This window comes from Pinus tabuliformis, chromosome 8 (assembly GCF_031772625.1).
Source record: "Pinus tabuliformis cultivar Carrire ecotype Pingquan chromosome 8, CPIR1, whole genome shotgun sequence".
In the NCBI taxonomy this organism is placed as follows: Eukaryota; Viridiplantae; Streptophyta; class Pinopsida; order Pinales; family Pinaceae; genus Pinus; species Pinus tabuliformis.
Genome location: NC_142294.1, coordinates 78,873,676 through 78,879,761, shown reverse-complemented (window position 1 = coordinate 78,879,761; position 6,086 = coordinate 78,873,676).

Below are 6,086 nucleotides of genomic sequence, written 5' to 3'. Positions count from 1 at the left end.
CATAAATCTCATTGTAGCACTGTCAGATGACGAAGATGGTGGAAAACTAAATAAGGTATCAGAGATGTTTCTCAACTCACCTTGGTATTCTGATATAGTATATGTTCTTCAACATCTTTCTCCTCCTCCTGGAATGTCCAGAAGTAAAGGTAGATCACTAAAACTAAAGTCTTCAAAATTCTGCATTCTAGATAGTGCTCTCTATTGGAAAGATCTGGGAGGGGTTCTCCTTAATTGTTTGGTTGAAAATGAAGCTCAACACGTAATGAATGTTTTCCATAGAGGATATTGTAGGGGTCACTTGCTTTGGAAAACAACAGCTAATAAAATATTGAGAGCAGCATATTATTAGCCACCTTTGTTTTCAGATTCATATAAGACAATCATGAGTTGCCACGAATGTCAATTTTTTCAAGGAAAAAGGAAGTTGCTTTGTCTTCCTCTGAAACCAGTTGTATTTAATGCAGCTTTCTAACAGTGGGGGCTTGATTTCATAGGAGAAATTCATCCTACATCATCAGCATAACACAGATGGATTTTGATGGCTACCGATTAATTCACCAAATGGATCGAAGCCATTCCAACAAGGCAAGCTATGGACACACTAGTCATTCAGTTTTTAGAGTCCAATATCTTGTCTCATTTTGGTTTCCCTCACAATATTATTATAAATAATGAAGCAGCATTTAAGTTGAAGAGAATGGTTGAGTTTTGCAACAAATAAAACATCACATTGGGTCATTCCACAACATACTACCTGCATGGCAATGGACTAGCTGAGTCTTCAAATAAATCTTTGGTAAACATGATTAAGAAGATGTTGGAAGCAAACAAAAAGAATTGGCATTGGAAGCTTGTCAATGCTTTGTGGGCTGACAGAGTGAGCAATAAGAAATCAATAGGTATGTTGCCTTTTGAATTGGTTTATGGTACTGATACCGTGTTTCCCACATCCCTTGTAGTCTCAGTCATGAGATTATTGCAGGAAGCCGACAGTGAAGAAGATGATATTCAGCGTCGAACTAATCAAATGATTCACCTTCAACAAACAAGGGAAGAGGTTTCTCAAAACACTTTCCAGCTGCAAGAGAAGATAAAGAAGATTTATGACCCCAAAACCAAGGCAGAAAAGTTTCAGCTAGAAGATGTAATGTTGCGATGGGATGCACGAAATGAAGAAAAAGGAAAGCATGGTAAGTTTGAAAATCTATGGAAAGGATGTATAAAATATCAGCCTATCGAGGACAAAATGCAATTTTATTAAAGGAAATGGATGGTCAAGAATGCTCAGGAGGACCAGTGAATGGTAGGCTCCTGAAACACTACTATTTCTGATGTAGTTTGCTAAAGTTGTTTGATTATCATTGTATATACTAGTTTGCATTCCTTGCAACATTTGAAGTACAATGTCATTTGAGCTTGGCGCCCAAAGTGAAGTCTATAAAGCTTAAACGATTTGTGCTAAGTTTAGTTGTTTTTTTGGTTAGTTTAGAGTCGATTGTGAGTTAGTCTTCCGTTTGAATCGAGTCATTTTTCGAAATTTTCAAAAAAGTTTTCAATCTTTCATTTGTTTGAGAGTATTGGCCTAATCAGCTAAGCACTTGGTCTACGGTGTTCTTGACACCTCCAAGGAGCTTCCATCCCCAATAAGGCCAATGTTAGTGTCAGTATATGCATACTTCCATCAGGGATCAAATATGCTCTTTGTATTTTCATTTTAGGTGTCTCATACTGAAATTTTGGATCATTCCATTAGGTCATGTAAAAATAGTCCACTAATGGTTGTCTTCTTATCTGAAAATCAAATCTTCCCTCATGAGGTACATTTGCTGACCCATCTCCATGTTGTATTCAGTTGAGGTTTCAAATATGTTATTTTAGGTGTCAAGGTAGTTGTCTTTCCATTAGGTCTATCTTAGGGTTCATTTCCAAGGTTTTTCCATTAGGTATTAGGGTTCATTTCCAAGGTCAAAAGCATGGTTTCAAGTGTAAATAAAGAGCAGCAAAAGTATGAGGATGACCAATAAGCAAAGAGTGATTACCAGTAAGTCGTAATGATTGTACAAAGATATGTTGTCACTAATGTAATTTTCATCTCAAAAACATGTTTTTGAGATGAAAACAAAGTATTTTTAGTTGATTTATATTTTTTTTGATGTAATTCAATTCATTTTATGTAATAAGTGTTCCCATATACCCCAAATATTTCTCCTTTCTACAAGAAAATGAAACCACTAAAGAAATCAGTTCAATCCAAGAATCATCCACCTAAAAAGAGATAAAGAGAGAAAGGTATTAAACAGAGATTTGGAAGAAAGCCATGATGATGAGGAGGGAAGGGATTTTGATTTGATGGAAGATGATGAAACATAACAAACACACATCCATAATGGCATTGAGATAGTTGACTTGGAGGTCCAAAATGAGGCAATAAACGAAAGCAAAACCATAAGGGAAAAAGTTGCACAGATCTAAGCACTGATGGACAACTTGGAAAGAGCTAAGTATGTCATTTCATACCTTGAGCAAGAGAACAAGAAGCTAAGTGAAAAACAAGTCCTCATGGACATGGAACTTCTCAAAGCAAAGAGGCAAAGTGACAAGGGCAAGTCAGTCATGCATGAGGAAGAAACACTCGCTACCTTGACTGTAAAACAAAGATTTGAGAAGGAAATTGAGGAGGATAGAGAAAATTGGCTTGACAGGGTTAATTTGCATTTCGATAAGCTGCAACAAAAGGCCAATAGGGACAATCAAATCATCAGGCACATGGCTCGCCATTATAGGACCCGGAACAATATTAGCAACATAAGGGTTAAGCAAATGAAAACAAGGCTAAAACAAGCACTCAAAGGCAAAAAGGAGGATGATAGGCTTAGGTTGCTTGCTGAAGCTTCCTTGGCTAACCAATGTGCTTAATGGTGGTATTTTCCACAAACTTTAGGCAAGTTTTGAAGAATTATTTCTTATTGAAGAATTTGGCAATTTTTGACACAGAAAGTTTAGCTCTATGCATAGTGCCACTAGTGCTGCACTTTTCCTAGGGGCATCCAATGAGTAAACATGTTATGAAACCAACTCAAGAAAAGATAGAAAAGATAGATCAACGCCTTAGAATTTAGCCTCTTCGAGGGGGGAACCTCCTTTACATTACATAAATGAACAATTCTTGGATGATACAAATGAAAATACCTCCTTTCTATATATAGGAGTCTAAGGGGTCATAACATAATCAGAGTTGACATAACAATAATAATGTAAGGGCACAATAATAACAATAGTGGGCTTCTATGGGGCACAATAGTAAAAATATGGGCACTACATGGGTACATCAATATAATAAGTAGGTTGTACTAATAAAAATAAGGGGTTACACTAGTAGTATAGGGGCCTAACATGCCCCTCTCCTTCAAAAAGCATTGTCCTCAACGCTTGAGTAGTTCTTGATGCTTTTGTATAAAATTCTTTTCCTCCCATGTGGAATCCTCAGCGGGTAATTTCTTCCACTTGATGAGATACTCTGAAATTGATCGATTTCGTAGATGTTGGGATTTTGTTTCTGTGACTGCTCCAGGTTCCAATATGATTTTTCCTTCCTCTTCAATTTTTGGCAATATTGTTTGAATTGGGATCTTTTACAACTTTTGAATAAGTGGCCATACTTCTTCGTCCTTCTTCCATTCATCCCTTGCTTCATTTATCCAATCTAGTTGGATAATAGAAATAGCACAAAACAGTGCTTCCACATCCTTATCCTTGAAGAGTCTTCCCATTCAGTAAGGTCGCCATTTTTTAAGTGCATGTAGTATTGCCAACATTTCCTTCTCATAAATAGTTTGCTTGAGATGTAGCAGTAAAAATACCCAATCACCTACAACAAAACATTTTTCACTATGATGTTGATCTACCTGTTGTTTTTTTTTATTTTGCACCAAAGTGGCATTATCCTTTAAAAGTTGGAGAACTTGTTGTTGATTCTCGATGTGATCTTTCACTGCTTGAACCTTTTTCTTCTTGATATGTCCTTCTATATCTAGAGTTTGAGGAGTGGTAATTTCTTCCAATCCTTTACAAGATATGGTTAGATTCATTTCTTGATGCTCGATGTGATCTTTCACTTCTTGAACATTTTTCTTCTTGATATGTCCTTCTATCTTGATAGTTTGAGGAGTGGTAATTTCGACCAATGAATTACAAGCTATGGTTGGATTCATTTCTTCTTTCTCGAAGTGATCTTTCACTTCTTGCACCTTTTTCTTCTTGATATGTCCTTCTATCTTGAGAGTTTGAGGAGTGGTAATTCTTGCCAATGCTTTACAAGATATGGTCTGATTCATTTCTTCTTTCTCTGGGGTGGGGTCCTGCCGTATATCTTCTTCTTTTGATGTTTCTTGATCCTTTTATTCCTCCTCTTCATATTCTATATAAAATAATTTCTTCTCAGCACACTTATGACCTTTAGTGCATTTTCTATCACAATTGTAACAAAGCCCTTTTTCTCTTTTTTCTTCCAATTGTTGTGGTGTAACCCTTGTAGGTTGTGGAAGGCTAGGAGAAACAACACTTCCATCTTTATAGTTGTGAGGGGTATGCTTTCTAGTTTCCATAAATTTTCTTTCCACTATGTCACAAAGCCCTTTTACTTTTTCCAATTGTTGTGGTGTTTCTCTAAAGAAGGTGTTGCTCTTTGTATCCTCATAATGTGCTATCATTTCCTCCGTGAAAATTGACTACGTAACAAGTTGTTTACGAGAACAAAGCCCTTCATACCATAAAAATTGATCCCATTCTAAATATGAAGATGCAATGCAATACATACCTTTTGTAACAGTGGTACACCATGTAGATCAAAATATTGCTCCATCTGAAGTATCCAATTTACCGGATCCTTGCCATCAAACTTCCTCATCTTGCTTTTTCTTGATTTTAGGAGCTCGATCTTGAAACAACTATAACTGTGGACTTTTAGATCTTTAAGTTCTGAAATTGCGACTTGTAGTAGCCCTCTGTGTCCTCTTTCCAATGCCACCAGCCTAATCCAAATTGGATTTTTCAAGAAAGAGTTATGCACAATCTCCCAAGATGACCTGATTATAGACCTTTCCAGAAGAGCTAACTTGTATGAAGTGCCACGTGTCACTGTTTCAACCTTTGGCACTAAAAAATATATACAAGAAACTACAGCTTGTCCTCTTTTTGTACCTTTTTATGAAATTTCAATCCGATGCTCAGAGAGAAAGTTATGGCGATTTTCCCCAGGTCACCTATTTGGAATGTAATTCGGGAGTCTGCAAAAAGACCAACTTCCTCAGATCATATCTCCGCAAATATAGTGCAAAAAGCTCTACAATTCGGACTCAAGGTTCAGCGCGATGTCTTCTCAAATGGGTTTTTTTGTAGCTTCTGAAACATCGCAGAAAAAAATTTATAGCCAAAATTCCACGATGACCTATTTGGAGCAGCGAAACCTAGAATCCAAAGCTCTGATACCAAATGTTATGAAACCAGCTCAAGAAAAGATAGAAAAGATAGATCAACGCCTTAGAATTCAGCCTCTTCGAGGGGGAAACCTCCTTTACATTACATAAATGAACAATTCTTGGATGATACAAATGAAAATACCTCCTTTCTATATATAGGAGTCTAAGGGGTCATAACATAATCAGAGCTGACATAACAATAATAATGTAAGGGCACAATAATAACAATAGTGGGCTTCTATGGGGCACAATAGCAACAAGATGGACACTACATGGGTACATCAATATAATAAGTGGGTTGTAATAATAACAATAAGGGGTTACACTAGTAGTATAGGGGCCTAACAAAATGGTTAGAAGTTTTGGATTCATAATGACGAGTACATGCACCCTGAGCATTTTCTAATATTTTAGAGTACAATTGGTCAACCAAAAGATCAAAAAACACCCAAACAATGACCTTTCTACCCTTTTTTGGCCCCACAAAAGCAATCTTGGGAGAATCTATTTTTTAGGGGTCAAATGAACTTCAAATGAAAAAATTAAAGATGTTCTAGAAATAAGACTTGAATCGCATTCCAATGAGCTATCAGGACCTCAATTTGG